This window comes from Uranotaenia lowii, chromosome 2, assembly GCF_029784155.1.
Source record: "Uranotaenia lowii strain MFRU-FL chromosome 2, ASM2978415v1, whole genome shotgun sequence".
NCBI classification, from domain to species: domain Eukaryota; kingdom Metazoa; phylum Arthropoda; class Insecta; order Diptera; family Culicidae; genus Uranotaenia; species Uranotaenia lowii.
The window spans coordinates 122420820-122437736 of NC_073692.1; positions in this window are offsets into that span (position 1 = coordinate 122420820).

Below are 16917 nucleotides of genomic sequence, written 5' to 3' on the forward strand. Positions count from 1 at the left end.
GCAAATTTGATGTCGTACCTAATGTTGTTCGATTTTTTCCGATGGATGCACATTTAAAAAAACTTTCTGAAGCTCAGCCACCATGTGGTCAAAAAAGCTGATATACGTTTCGGAAGCTTATTATGAGAACTTCTAGTTCAAATGAAATCCAATTTGGAGACGGCCCCTTTTGAGGGGGGTCTTCCATATAAACCGTCCAATGCACAATGGTAAAATTCAGAGCCAAAATTGAAACAAAACACATAGCCGCCGCGCCGGTTTGAGAGTCTGGAATAGCATTTATCACACATTTTATTAACTCAGAAACTTAAATCTACCGCTGAATTTAACCTGAGCCATCTGAAAGATGTATTATTTGCCCGTATTGAGCTTTTTTCTTTATTTTTCCTACCAACATTGAATTTTGTGTCATCTAAATTCCTTAGAATGAACTGAGAGGTATGTATTAAAAACTTTTTTTTTAAATGCCTATTTACAGGTGAAAGGATGAAATGACGCAGGGGCACTCCTTTGAAATGATGGTATTTTATAAAATAATGGATTGGACTCACTTGGAAGTCGATCGATTTTTACTAAATGAATTTCAATTTAAAGCTTGAAAATAGACTTAACCACGCCTAATGTTTCAGATCGTTCGTCTGATTTATTGAATATATCTTTCCAAAAAGCAAATTAATTTTGAATTTCGTTTTCATGAAAGTGGGATTGTTTGAAATGAATTTTACCTCTGTAGCATTTCATCGGATAATATCCGGTCAAATTTTGTGAAAACACAAAAATTACTCAACAAAATCAAGAAAAAGCAATGAAATCAAAATCAAAACTCATCGACAGATTTTAAATCGTGATTGAGGCTTCCAAAAAACCTTTCATGATTATTGTTATAAAACTTGCTCAAAAAATTTCGATTTGGAGGCATAAATTAAAAAAAATCATTACACAATTTGTTTTTTTTTGTTTGATTTGCCAAATGAAGTGAATAAATACGGGCAAAATCCGAAAATATTTCCTGGGCAATCTGGCAACTTTGTTCTAAACGAAGAAGCCTAAAAATAGGCCTTTTTGTCTGAACGATAGTAAGCAAAAAAGTTAAGCTTGTTTTATCACTGAAATTTTAAAAAAAAAAACAATCCATCATAAGATTTCAGTTCTTAACGAGCCAGGGATCCGTTTTGAATCGCCAAACCAAACAAACTGCAGATTTTTTCGTACAAAATCAATTTTCTTGATTTATTTACACAGTTGCTTTATATCTTTCCCTTTTTTTGGCTTTAAGTTCACTTTAGTGCATTTTTGCCATTACCAGTGCCTGAAACATTCAGTTTTTTTTAATAAAATTTTATAAATAGAAAAATATTCTGATATTTAAGGGGGGGAGGGGGGTAGGGTCTAACACTTCAAAAAAATTGATTTTTTTTATTTTCTTATTGTAAAACATTTTAAGAATGTTGTGTCAAATTTTCAAGTCAATTGAAGCAAAACTGTAGAAATTATAGGCCTTTATCTCCTTCTATCTAATACTGCAAGTAAGCAAAAGCTGAAACTTCAAACGCGTTTTTCTCGAAAGCACATTTTAAAAGTCCGTGGACATCGTAATTGAAAACTACTTCACCGATTCTTTTCAAATTTGGAACATTTTTTCTACATATAAAATACCAGACCCCAACGTTTTTTTTTCACTTTGGGGAGATTTTACAGATAAAAAATGGCCGATTTTTTCGTTAAAAATCGTAGTTTTTACTTCAAACAGCCACAAAAATTTCATAAATTTTTTTTAAGTTAAATAAAAACGTTGGGGTCCAGAAAAACATCTATTAAAAATATTTTGCTCTGATTTTTTGACTTCAGATGATTCTGTGCTGAGATACAGTGTCCACCGCAAATCCTGTTTTCTAAAAGGCATCTTCGAAAGTGCTCCGTCACCGGCTCATTTTTCAATATTTTTCTACGAATAAATTACTAAATGTTCTTTTAACAATGCTTTGTATAATGCAAAAAAATTGAATACATTCGTTTGAACGAAAGCTCTAGAAAAAAAAATCGTGAAAATGGTGTTTTTTTTACCCGTTAGACCCTCTTCCCCCTTAAAGGGAATGTAGTTTATAATGTTTTGCATCCGCTGCAAAAGAAAGTTCATTTTTTTTTGTAAATCTGGCGTTCAATTTGGACTGGTCAAATTCCGCCCTTTTGAATAGATCCAATGTCGATTCGATCAATCGAGTAAAATACTTGCAAAACATTGAATAGCTTGTATAGACCACCCTTTAAGCTAGCCTTTGACCAGAATTTAAATTAAAAGAAAAATCAATTGCTTGCTTCACGCTTATTAACCCTTATAAGCCAATTTTCATTTCAATCCGATGCATAATAAACAATAACGAACCGAACTTGCACCGACTTCTAATCAAAAATTTAAAATCAATTAGAAGTTCTGAAAAACCTTCGTATGTAGGGTATTGATGAAATCCAATGTATAATACCGTGAATATTGCTAACGTTATGTTTTCTTTGTGGACGACCTTTTTTAAAACGTAACAATTTCAACATGGATCACGTATTTCATTATCTCTGGTAAAACTGAGCAACCATGCCAAATTTTCGATCTCTAGGTCATCTAGAAAATCAACGTTCATACGCCGAAGTGACTTATGTGCATTTGAAGCAATTGTACGCAAAGTAACGAATTGTAATGCAAAAGAAAAAAAAAATTAACATCTGATTGTACAGATGATTTTTTATGGAAATTTCTAGATAATTTAAAATAGAGAAAAAGATAAAAACGGCGAACAAGAAAAATGGATGTACGTCAATTCGGCATATCACAGCAATATCAGGCTGTTTAAATGCCTCTGTTGAAGAAATCCCGGTTAAACCTCATCTGTCCTAGAAATTTTTACCCGTTGCAGTAAACTGAGTCAATTTGGGGTCGTTTTTTAATTTCTCAAACCGTGGGGTCTAAAAAGTTCGTTTTGGTTCAAAACTCATCCATGATTTTTTGCAGAATTTTTTGTTAAATTTTACATGAGTAAATTTGAAATTTTATGTTTGTATGGGAAAATTGAATACTTTGCACAGAAAAATCAATATCATTTTTGTTTCTCCTGTAGACCAGAGCCTGCTAATGGTTTTTGTACCAATTTGTAAATTCTCCAAAGAATCCATTAAACCTTCGCGATGCTCCAGCAGTGATGTTAATTAAATTTATAGTTTCATAAACAAGCCTGTTTATGCCAGTACCACAGAAGAAACAAAAATATTTTGAACCAAAACAAAGCTTTTAAGACTCTAGTGTCAGTTTGACACTCCTGACTAAAACCAATATATCTCACTAGTTTCACAATCGATTTTTACAATATTTATAGTTTTGAAAACCTCGTAAATAATTTAACCCAAATATGTTTCTCAAGCAATATTCCGCAACAACACTTCAGTTTCCCAGCAAACATAAAATCGCATTAAAATGATAACTCAAGTCATTAAAAACGTTACTGCTAATCGCAATTCCAACTAACGCAAGTAAATGGTCGTTAAAATGGTTACTCGAAGTCGCATTAAATGGTTTAAATCGGATATGATAAAAATTCCCCCATATTTGCAGATTTTGAAGTCGTTCCTTTGCTTTCTCCCGCGTTGGTCCAGTGAGAGAACAGCTGTGTTATTCTCTCTGCGACCATCAGTGGAACCAGATTGCTAAAAATCAGATGGTGTATTTGCAAGAATTGCCCAATGACAGAGGCAGCAAATATTGTCGCTGGTAAAAAACTTGTACTCTCTTGCATTCTTTCAGTATGTTTGAATAAGGTGTCAAAAATCGTTCAAACTGTATACTCTTATCGCTTTAGCCAGAAGTTGAAAATAGGTATGTATATTGCCTCCACTTTGGTAGAAAAATGCTGTTTTTTCGAGTTTCATACGATCATCCTACAATGTATGTGAGAAGTATAAAAAAGTTGTTGAGAAATATACCCACAAAAATGTTTGCTGGTTTTCCTCTATACAAAATCTAAGAAAAAATTCGAAAACACATTTTTTTTGAAAACGACTGTAGATCAGTTTTGGAATGCTCAAGAAAAATTGCACTTAGTGTATTCCTTTTCACATTTGGGTAACAATAGTTCAAAGAACCCAAAAAGATTAAATTGACACGCATCATAATGGATAGCTGTAAAAATTGAAGATGATGAAATACTAAGAAAAATTCTTTTTGTTTCCAAAACTATTTCAGTAATCGATGGCTTTTTTGTTCATAAGTCGATGGATTGTTTTGTTTGTCTTTATATTTTATATAATATTTGTAGCTCTGTATGAATTTGAGTCTCGATTCGAAACGAAATAACAAACAGTTCAAATGGACGATCCCTTTTTCTTACGTTTGATACAGGTTTTGAAATCAGGAATTTATTGACCGTTCCATAAAATCCCCATGTATGAATGTTTATCGCGGTTGGTACATAACAAGGCGTTCATTGCAAAAACATTTAACATTTTCATACTCTCCCGAGCTTGGCTGACCCTAGGAGAGATGCAGGCTATATGCGACTTTCAGGCAGAATACTAGTTCAGTCAAATATTACATCCAATATGTGTACAAAACTACATACACATGAGCAAGCATCTGTTTTGCGCCTATTTGTTCACCAGATCACGCGCCATGTTATATACATAATTGATTGTTATTTTTAAATAAAATAAAATCTATATTTTATCTTGAATACGAATAAATACCAGCTACACTAATTTAAGAGTGTAGTTTAACCCTTCCCCACGAGGTTTTTCTCGTTTTAAAAATAGAAATTTTGATTTACAACTAAAGTTCTAGAACAAAAGATGCATTATTTAAGGCTATTTAATGGTCCATTTGATGAATTTGGGTTTTGAGGTGGATCATATATGCTCCATTGCGAAGATAGCAACACATAGGGTGAAAATGAAAAATTAGAAATAATTGCGAGAAAACATTGAATTTTACCTTCACGTTGATCACAATATAAACGATCCTATGTGGTAAAAAAAAACTTCATTGGTATACCCATCCCTCGAAAGTCTAGCTATTGAATTTTGAAATTTACATTTTTGACTTGAACAATCGCCTTGATCGGTTACATGTATCACTCGCTCACTGCCTGAACCATTCACTCCTGATCCTAGCCCAACATGATTCGCCGTTTGCATCGCTCAATGGTGAGATTCCAATTTGATGATAGTGCTGCACTGTTTTGACAACAAACATCGTGCGAGGTGATCTGTATTTTAGCGATGAATAGAACGATCGATGATCGGATACGTCCAGTACCAATCAATAACAAAACCGCTGTACGTTCAGTTGCGAAGTGCAATCAGGAATATTCATTGAAAATGAGTGATTTTCGGAACACTGCCCTTTGTTCATCCTGCGCAAGGTTGGTTGCCAACAAATACATCAATACGTTAATCTATCAAAGCTTCAGATCTTAAATAAAGATTACAAATGCAACTAACAGGATAAACGAAAGCGAAAAAAAACATCGAAAATTGCCTCGAAGCGCAAGAGGTTTCACATTTGTTCAGTATTTTATTAAAAAACAATTATTACAATAAAAATTTTCCTCAATTTTTATCTTGTCTTCTCAAATTTTATTTCCTAAACCTTTTGGACTGCAAAACTAAGCAAAAATAAAAGATTATTGTGGAAAACTGATTCAATTTCCTGCCTTTTTCAGACCCATAACTGTGTAAACTTTTTTTAACTATTGTGGAACAATCAGGTTTTTACTGTCGAATCTTTCAAAGAACTTAATCAAACGATTTTTTCTTTTTTAATTATCCTTATTTTGACGTGTCGACATCTTCCATTGGTTGTCAGTAAACAGTTTTGTTTCTTTTTTGAACGATTGGAAAAAATTTCTCAAATATTATTTCTGTGGAGCCACGATTAGAAATGTTTGAAATTATAGTCCAATATCTTCAGATTCACATGAGATAGTTCTTGTTAAGCTGCATAACGCATCAAGTGGTTTGAACATTGATGAAAACGCAAATGGAAAACAACTTTTTCTCGCAACTTCAATTACTCTCTGGAGCCACGTTTTTAGCACTTAATCGTTTGATGCCACAAGTCACCTTAATTTTTTTTTATTAACTATTGCAGAGCTTATGTGTTGAAAGTTGACGAAAATGTTCGAAATCAAACGACACGAACACCAAAATTAGCCCAACATCTCCTCTCGATGTATGTGATTCTCCACGATGTTCGCCTCAAAACTTCAGCTTAAGGAGTGGCATTATGATAGACTTCCTTTCGCCGGCTGGACCAGTCCTAAAACTTCTTCATCTGCAAAACTGCGTTAACATCGAAGTTAAGCGATCGTTGGTAATTTTACTGCGTTCGAAGTCAGGCTGGCTTTTGATTTCTCTCGAATTTTCTTTCAACATTCAAATCTGTGTAATCGTTAATATCAAATGCAAATATTATTTATGAAAATCTTCTAAAGTTAAAGGTTTAGTATTAACTGGAATTCATTGAATAAGACGATGCAAACTTTGTTGACTAAATCGATTGACTATTCAAAAAAAAACAAATCAAGAAATTCTCGAAGAAACACTCAAATTTGGCCTTTGAGTAAGAACTTTCTCCATGGGGTGGTGCTGATGTACATGTCCTTGCTGAAGTTTATGAAGCATGCTGAGTGTTACCAATGTTGATTATGATATGTTTGATTTTAGTCTTAAAAATAAATATGATGGATATGGTGCATTTCTGATTTTTTATCTATTCAACCTAATTTGCAGGTAATCAAATATAACGCTTATTCAACCTTATCACTATCTCCGGTGCAATATAGAACTTCACAGTCCCCCCGGAATAATAAATATAGAAGTGGAAGCTCAGTAGTAAAACGAATCGCTCCCCCTGGCAGTATGTCTCATTTAACAAATGTTTTATGGAAAGTGTAAACCACAAATCCGAATACTCAGCATATCGAAACGAACCAGGCCAATTGGTAATAATTCAAATTATTCCTCAACAATGCACGATCCAATCTCGGCAAACTCATCCATCACCGTTTATTGCTCATAATGGGCCTGTGTCCTGTCCATTGTTTTGTGTCGTGCTTTCTCATTTAATCACTTTTAGCACACGAGCTGGTCAATAATGGAGGATAACCCATTAACAACAATGTAGCACTTTCGGCCTTCTCCTGCCAAGAGAGGAATGCAAACGGAGGCTGGGCTCCATCTATGCTCGATGGGCGCTTACGAAAGGACAAAAACTACTCATGCTTCACACATGATCGCAATTTATTATTGCTTGATTGTTTAACAACATCGGCAATATACCGTTGTTTACTTTTGTGGGAGCTTCTTCTTCTCCTGGTTCGGTCAGCCATTTTCGTTTGAACGAACCCGATTTTCCTGCTGTTCTCCAGTTTTCCCAAAGCCGATCCAAACTTATGGCTGTATGCTATTCAGCCGTGGGCCCTGAACATGTCCTGGAAGATCTCCCAATAGGGAAAAAGGACAACAAGGACAACAAAATGAATTATTACCAAATTGCCATCAGGACAAGTACGGCACCAGCAGCAACATCAGTCCCAAAGAGGGAAAATGGCAACTATTGGTATTCAAGGAATGACCATAGAGCCTCAGGAACGAAGATGCACCGAAAGCCAAATGAGCTTGTGCATTGATTTGGAAATTTGATTTTCAATTTTCCTAGTTTCCCGGAGCCTTACATCGGCACCATCAGTGTCATCTTCGTCATCATAAGAAGAAGCCAGTATCCCCACATGGGTTTTGGTTTTTGGTTATATGAATGTTTGGCAGTCCAAAACACATCTACAAAGAGTTTCTCTTGGTATTGTTTTGATTTTTTTACAAGAAAAGGTAAGGTAAAATTTCTAAAAAAAATCCACTTACAAGTGTGATAAAACGATTGAAGCATAAACACAGATGTATCGAAAAATTGTCTGTTGAATTATTTCAAAAGTTTAGATGGCCGCTGCTCTAGTATGAACAAAATTTTCCGAAAATCCCAGCAACAGCTACAAAAATTATCGCCTCTATGCCATCGTAATAATTCAGGTTGTTTAATTGCACAAGAACCACCCAAAATCCTTACTACAAAGCATCAACGCCACTATCTCTAAAGTCTTCAACAGATAGAGAGCCGTCAGGATGTACCAATTTAGAACTTTAATTAAACATTAGAAACTTTGAAAATTTGTCACTTTAATTTATCAATATTGTCCTCTGGCTGTTTCCCGCCCAGGGGGTAAACAACTCGATGGAGTGTTTCAACGGTAGGAACCGAAATTCGTTCCTTTGAGAGCTGAGATGGGTGCCTGTAGATTTTATCCCACCAGAAGCGAATATCAACAGTATTATGCGAAAATCTATTAAGGAAATTTGACGTCAAAGAATATGAGAGAGTTTACAGTCACCAGTGATTTTTGTAATAGATCTAATCTTAATGTCTTTACCTAGAGAGATAAACATCTTAAGGGGGGGGTAGGGTCTAACACTTTCAAAAAATCGATTTTTTTTATTTTTTATTTTCTTATTGTAAAACATTTCAAGAATGTTGTGTCAAATTTTCAAGTCAATTGAAGCAAAACTGTAGAAGTTATAGGCCTTTATCTCCTCCTATCTAATACTGCAAGAAAGCAAGAGCAGAAACTTCAAACGCGTTTTTCTCGAAAGCACATTTTTAAAGTCCGTGGACATCGTCATTTGAAATCTACTTATCCGATTCTTTTCAAATTTGGAACATATTTTCTACATATAAAATACCAGACCCCAACGTTTTTCTTTTTTGATTTTTTTACTTTGGGGAGATTTTAGAGGTGAAAAATGGCGGATTTTTAAGTGAAAAATCGTAGTTTTTACTTCAAACAGACACAAAAATTTCATAAAAATATTTTTAAGTTAAATAAAAACGTTGGGGTCTAGAAAAACATCTATTAAAAATATTTTGCTCTGATTTTTTGACTTCAGATGATTCTGTGCTGAGATACAGTGTCCACCGCAAATCCTGTTTTCTAAAAGGCATCCTCGAAAATGCTCCGTCACCGGCTCATTTTTCAATATTTTTCTACGAAAAAATTACTAAATGTTCTTTTAACAATGCTTTGTATAATGCAAAAAATTTGAATACATTTGTTTGAACGATAGCTCTAGAAAAAAATCGTGAAAATGGTGATTTTTTACTCCCGTTAGACCCTACCCCCCCCTTAAGTGTGTTTAGGTAAAGGAGTTAAGTTATTAGCAATCATAAACATTTCAGTAAATTTAGGTTGAAAACAATTCTTATAATAAAATCCACGCTTCTCGTTAGATGCCTGAACTTATGGACTTCAATCTTTTTGGCGATCATGTTAAGATCACGTAAAAGATTAATTCAATGAGGGCTATCCGATAAAAAAGCAAACTATTTTAGAAAGTTGTATCATATTTTCCTTTCGTTAAAGGAGATTTGATGTCATTTTCTTCTTATTCTTTTATAATATTTATCTTTTTGAAAAATATAAGCAACTTGCCATCTTTAGCATTTTTTGGGGAATGATTCATTCAAGGATTCGATTTAGAGTATTTGACATGTTAGATTTTCATCAACGCTTCCTTTCTTTATAACCCAAGTAAAACAGATTAAACCAACTAGCACTAGAAAATTGTATTATGGTTAAATTATGGCATTTTTTTTATTACGGATTTTTCGATTTATGACGGATTTGTTATATTCAGTCATGCAAAATGCTTATAATCTTGTTTTGACCATTTGTTTTCAGTTAGTTTTAGTTGTTTTGAAAAAGATATTAATGCTCTATTAAAACTACAAGAAAACACAAGCTTAGAAGTTTGTTAAAAGCTTTCTTTGCATGTTTTATAATAGCACTCAGTACCTGGTTATTAAACCACCATAAAACTAAGTGACAGTTCTCGATCAAGTTGAGAAACCAGGACACGCTCAGGTTAAATTGCATAGATTTGAATTGGATTTTTCCTTTTAACACATTTTTGATAAGTTATGTGTGTCAGTTTTAAGTTAAAATATAACAAAAATTGAATATCTTTGCACACTTAATATCACCGAAAGTAGAATGAATATCTCTACAATATGAGATTTGAGTGAAAGTCCCAAAAAGTAGAAAAAAAAATTGTTGCTTGACGCCATCAATAATCCAAAATGGCGGCTTCTTTTAATATTTTCAAAGCTGTAAATAACTGAAAATCTCATGAAACATCCTCAACAAGGGGTTAAAGGTGAAACGGATCAACGAATAGGAATCGAAATTCGCTATCTTACACCATCTCTAAATCCAAGATGGCAGCTTTCGATTTAATTTAAAAATTCTATAAATCATTGAATATCGCATGAAGCCTCCTAAATATGGGTATAAGTTTATTGGGATAAGCTAAAAGAATTTGATTTTCGCTTTCTGACGCTATCTTGAAATCCAATATGGCGGCTTAAGCTAAACTTAAAAATGCTGTAAATGACTGAAAATCACATGACACCCTCACAATATGAGTATCGGGTGAAAAGTCTTAACGAGTAGAAGTCGAATTTCTCTATCAGACGCCATCTTGGAATCCAATCGCTTACCTCTAAAATGCTCTAAATGCCAATCACAGGGTCTGTGTTCGTTTTTGACATCATTCATTACCTGATGGTTTTCGTTATAAAAGGACCAATTCAATTTAGACATAATAGTATGACAAACATAATAGAATGAGATTAATAGCAAATATGCAGTGTTCGGCACAAAAGCGCTAATCCGCTATTCGCTAGTTAGTCCGCCAACTTTTTGTTAGCGGTTTAATTTTGCCGCTAAATTTGGATTGATTTAGCGAATTGAAAAGTTCCGCTATTTTTTGGTTCCGCTTATTGAAGATCGCTACCTCCCATATATTTGTATCAATCTCTCGAATTCTTAGTGATAGAATAAACTTTTTTTCATTAATCAGATCAAAGTAACATTGTGCATCATTCTGATTGCTTAATTGGATTCATTGGAGGAATGCGTACTGAGTTAGAGAAAAGATGTATTTAGTGTCATTTTTCTCTCTTTAAGCAGTTTTTTTTAGCAACTTTTACAGAAGAAGATAACAATAAAAGGTGTAAAACAATATAAAACTATTTTCAACATCTCTTTATCAGAATTTGTTTTCAAGTAGTTGAGCTATTTACTTTTCACAATACAGTTTTTTTAGAGATTTTACAGATCAGTTAATATAAAAATAAGATAAAATCACTATTGTAGCCTTCATTTTAAGTTCAAATAGAAATTGTATAATGTTCAAGTTTGCTCCTGCAAATTTGAAAAGAGGAAAACAGGTTAAATATTTTAAATGGGGATCATGTAGAATAACGCCAAAACCAAAAAATAAATGAATTACACAAAATATTATTTGCAACTAAATTGCATACTATCTACTTTGCACAAAACCGATAAATCGAGTAAATTTTTAACCTAAAATTATATGAAAAAAGAGAGATAGAGCTCTCATTTTCCACATTCTGTTCTTTTGCTCTTTCTTTAATTGTTCGAAAATCGTTTGTTTTAATTTATAGAACACAGAGACTCGTTTAAACTCCTATCTTTGAGAGTTTTGGTTTTGCTTATAGAATTTTATGAAAAAACGATCAATTTATCTAATTTTCAATTAAATACTTGAAACTTCATTAACTTCCCCTTGGGGAGTTGGAAAAATCGAAAGGGGAATTGCGTGACTGAAGAAAAATAAGATTGTTGGTAAACAGTTAGCGATTAGCGATTAGAGCTTTAAAGCTTAAAGCGATAACTTTTTTGGCACATTTAGCGAATTTAATTAGCGATCGCTAACTTTGTATAAGTGAGTGATTTAATTAGCGGCGCTAATTTTTCAGATAGCGATGCCAAGCACTGCAAATGTGGCAAAAACCCGTTAACAAAACAAGAAAAGTGCTAAATGCATCAGAAACATGATAAAAAAAATAAAAAATTTCAAAAAATGATTGAAAACTGACTAAAAATTAGAAAAAAAGTTTTCTAATCTAGTACTAAGTGAAAAGAAGTTGAGAAAAAACCATTTGATTTTGGCAACACAAAATGTTCGGGCGTGTTGTCAAAAACATACAGGGTCTGATTCTTCTAGTTTAGCCCTTTCACCCAATACCAATATTTTAGGGCTTAATTTATTGTGATTTTCTGCGATTTATATATTTTTTTATGTTCAGTGGAAGCCGCCATCTTATCTGATAGCAAAATTCGACTTTTACTCGTTTAGCCCTTCAACCCAATACCCATATTGGAAGATTTTCATGCGATTTTCAGTGATTAAAAGCATTTTAAAGTTCAGTGGAAGCCACCATCTTCGTTTTAAAGATGGCACCACACAACGAAATTCTTTTTTTTTTTTTCCAAAATTAAGCCCTTCCACCAAAGATTGTGGGGGTTTCATGCCATTTTTAGTTATTTACAGCATTAAAGTTGAACGGATGCCGCCATCTTGAATTTCAAGATGGCTTCAGATAGCGAAATTAAACTTTTACTCGTTTATCCCTTTCACCCAATACCAATATTGTTGGGGTTTCATGCGATTTTAAGCCACCGGAAGCCGGCATTTTAGATTTTAATATGGCGTCAGACAACGAAATTCGACTTCATCTCATTTATTGCACGGTTACAACCAATCTCTTTTCATTCGAAAGGTCTTTCCTCCTATACTGTACTAATGATTAACAACTGAACTCATCCTAAGCGTGTAATTTGTTGGCTTGCGAGAGAAATGTCAAATTTTAGCTTTTTATATGGTTCTCATATGCCCATTTATCTGACCATAATAAATCTATTAAGCATTGATTTGTCTAACACCATGTTGGTTGCAAAATCGAAAAGCACAAAGTGATGCCATATTGATGACTTCACAATGCCAAGTATTTAAAAATATTTTTTCAGGCCTATTTCCCATCCATTTCATCATAACTCACCATCTTTTTTCACATTCAATTTTAAAATAACTCAATTTAAGTGAACGTTCAGGGGGTGGTTTGGCGGCGGTACATGGCGGAAATGAGATAATGGAAATGAAATATCTGGCATTAGGCGGATGTGATTGACCGTTATGGCTTGCGAACTGGTAGAATGGTGAGGAGGCTGTGATCGACTCTGGCTTCCAGCAAGATAAATCTCTGTTAAGGAAGCACTTATCGACTATGTTGCAGTTAGGAACCATCGGGTGTTCCAACAGCAGGATACTGCCCAAGCAACCAAAAGTCACATATTCACTTGAATGAAGGCATTGAAAGTTACATATTGGCTGACAAAGAGAATCAACTGCCCAACTCCCTTTAGTGAACTTTATGTACTCATTAATGAACTTGAAAGTTGCAAAAGTGATTAATATGTACGTTGTATGTGGCTTGTTTTGCCCAATTTACGTTAGTGAACTATATGTATTCGTTAACGAACTTGAAAGCTGCAAAAGTGATCTATACATACGTTATACGGGACTTAAGTCACATAAAGGGCACAAAAGTGCTCAATACGGGATTTGGTAAGTCACATAAAGGGCACAAAAGTGATCAAACGGGTTTTGATAAATCACAAAAAGTGCATTGATGTGCTTTCAAAATCAAATCACCTCTTCGAGTTTTAGTTTCAGTTTCAACAACATCTAGGCGTGGTCTCGTGGTAGCGTGTTCGATTCTCACCACGAAGGTCGGGGTTCGATCCCCAAGCCGGGCAAGTTTTTTTTCAATAAGTAATTTAGTAATTGAGTGACCATTCTGATGGGATATATGAAGGAAATGTAGGAAATAAGCAATGGCACTGGTACAGAACACAGTAAATAATCAAGAGAAGGTGATATGAACCGAAGCCAACGGTTCAGTTGAGATAGAGAGAGATTTTTTTGCTCATTTTGCGATTTTTCGGAGGCTGAATTAAGAGGCCACTGGAAGCTGAATAGAAGATCATTAAAACTTGTTTTGGAACTTGAAAGTATCAATAAGTACTTAAATTTTGAGCTGCATAGGACGTACTTCATATCAATGATGGGGCTGAGTAAGCGTATTTGTACCTGGTTTATGGGACTTTTGGTTGCTTGGGTGGTTAGTCAAAGTAATATTTGACTTTATTTCGGATGTAACGTTTTAGCAGGGCTTTAAATTTTATAGGGTTTTTTTCTTCCCTGAGTGTCGAAGGGAGTAGATTATAAAGATGTTTGCTGTAATAAGGAAATGCTTTCCGTGACATTTCACTGTTTGGTCGGCTTATTGATAACGTGGCTGAATTACGCAGCATGTATGCATGATTAGGTTGCTCGTATACTACGTTGTGATGAGAGAATTGATCATTCAGATGAAAGTGTATTACCGACAGCGCCTGAAACTCTCTAAGAGCCTGAATAGGTAATGTCGAGTGCTTCCGAATACAATCTTTTTGTAGGATACATCCTGTGGCGGTTGTAGATGGCTTTGAGACAACGGTTCTGAGTAGTTTGTAGCTTTTTCATATGAGTATTAGCTGCAGCTCCCCAGATGAAGACAAGGTACTGTAGCTTCGACTGTACAAACGCTTGGTATAACAAAGCTTTCTGTTTTGTGGGAACAATTTTGTTCATCTTCCAAAGTGAACCGCATGTTGCGCTTACTTGTTTCTGGAGTTGCTTAATATGGCAGTCCCACTTCAGCTTGCAATCAATATCTAGACCGAGACATGTAAAGTGGTTTACCTTTTCGATTGGTACTGAATCTACTATCAGATCGCCATGTACTTGTTCTGTTCTTCTAGGTGTAGACAAAATCATGTATTTTGATTTCTATTATATGATAGTTTAATGGCATTGCGGTGAACTTTTTACTACGAAAATTCTTTTATAGAAGAATTACAGACTGAAAATTAAATGACGGATAGATAAAGCAGATGCTTAGTAGGAGAAAATTTACAGATGTTGAAAATGAGCCAAGAGCATATTTTATGGAAAGCTTCAAAGGTGCGTTCTAGACCCTTTGTCCCACATCAGTTGAATGGCTGAGAGAAGTAATAGCGAGAGGCGCAATTACGTTCACCCATACATCCCATACATTATATGATAGTTTAATGGCATTGCGGTGAACTTTTTACTACAAAAATTCTTTTATAGAAGAATTACAGACTGAAAATTAAATGACGGATAGATAAAGCAGATGCAGATAAAGCAGCAGATTAAATAAGGGGTAAATATTCCAAAATACAGTTCAAAAATAAAATAGTTGGCAAAAGTAGGGACGTTTACGGTACTTGCGTGAAAACAATAAGTAGCGCTGCCGATAAAAACGGAATCTGAAAAAACCAATAACACATCGCTTGAACTGGCTCAGCAATAGGAAAGCTTCGCCAGAGCCATGCGGTCTAGACTTTTTGTCCGATTGGGAAGCACGTGCTTTACCAATCCATCGGGTTGGATGTATGGGTGAACGTAATTGCGCCTCTCGCTATTACTCCTCTCGCTATTACTTCTCTCAGCCATTCAACTGATGTGGGACAAAGGGTCTAGAACGCACCTTTGAAGCTTTCCATAAAATATGCTCTTGGCTCATTTTCAACATCTGTAAATTTTCTCCTACTAAGCATCTGCTTTATCTATCCGTCATTTAATTTTCAGTCTGTAATTCTTCTATAAAAGAATTTTCGTAGTAAAAAGTTCACCGCAATGCCATTAAACTATCATATAATAACAATCAACGGTGACTATTCGTTAAAAAGTATTTTGATTTCGTAAGATTCAATGATAGTAGATTTTCATCGAAGTAACTTTTTAGAACTTCCATGTCAACGCTCATACTTTCGATTATTGCGGTAGAGTCATTCCCGGAGTAGAACAAAGATGTGTCATCAGCAAAAAGGCGCGGTTTTCCTTTCAAATTCAGGTTTGGCAGGTCGTTTACATATGTCAGAAATAGAAGTGGTTCAAGATTGCTTCCTTGAGGTACTCCCACTTTTAACATTCGATCACTGATTACTGAATGGACACAAATTGATACCTCCCAGTACGAAAGCTTCTAATAAGCTCCAAAGCTTTACCTCGTATGCCATAGTATGCAAGTTTCCTCAGTATGATCTCATGGTCTATAGTATTAAACATTGACAGTTATAGAGTATGGAAAAATTGGAAAAAAAATTGTAGTACGAGTAGCCAGCATTTTCTCTAGAATTTTGCTTAAATAGGATGAAACCGAGATCGGTCGGTAGTTGTTCAAGTCAGTTTTCGATCCTGTTTTGTGAATTGGAATGACTTTAGCTATCTTCAAGCAATCAGGAAATGTTTCGGTGAGGAGGCTTTCGTTAAATACGTCACGAAGCAATTTCGAGAAGTATCGGTGATGTTGTTTGATGAAGTGCACAGGTATTTCATCAGGACCTATGCTTTTATTGGCATCAAGGTCCTTGATTTTTAAAATCACCTCTTGTTCGGTTGCTGGTTCCACTAAAATTGAGTTTCGTAGGTGTTTTAGGGTTCCAAATCGGTTGGTATTTCTTTGGCTGTTTATAGTAGATGCAAGCTGGGGCCCTATGTTGCTGAAGAAGCAGTCGAAAGTATCTGCAACCATCTTCGCATCGCTTGTAAAGTTTCCATTGATCATCAATTTCGGTGTATCTTGCTCATCAACTTGGTTACCACATTTGGCATTCAAGTATTTCCACGCATTTCTACTGCTAGCGTTTTTAAACAGATTGCTGTAAAATGCTTGTTTCGCGTCTTGCTTACACTGGCAGTTTCCTCGAAGCATGTTTCAGCAGGTTTCGTATATTCAAGTCTGAGGGATTTCTTTTGGATCTTGCTAGAAGAGAATCTTTAATTTTTATCCAACTCCAAACGTTGGCATTCATCCACGGACATAATCCTTTTACTCTGGCTTTAATTTTGATAGTTTTTGGGATACTTGGCTTTAAGTTCTTGATATGTGTGTAATAC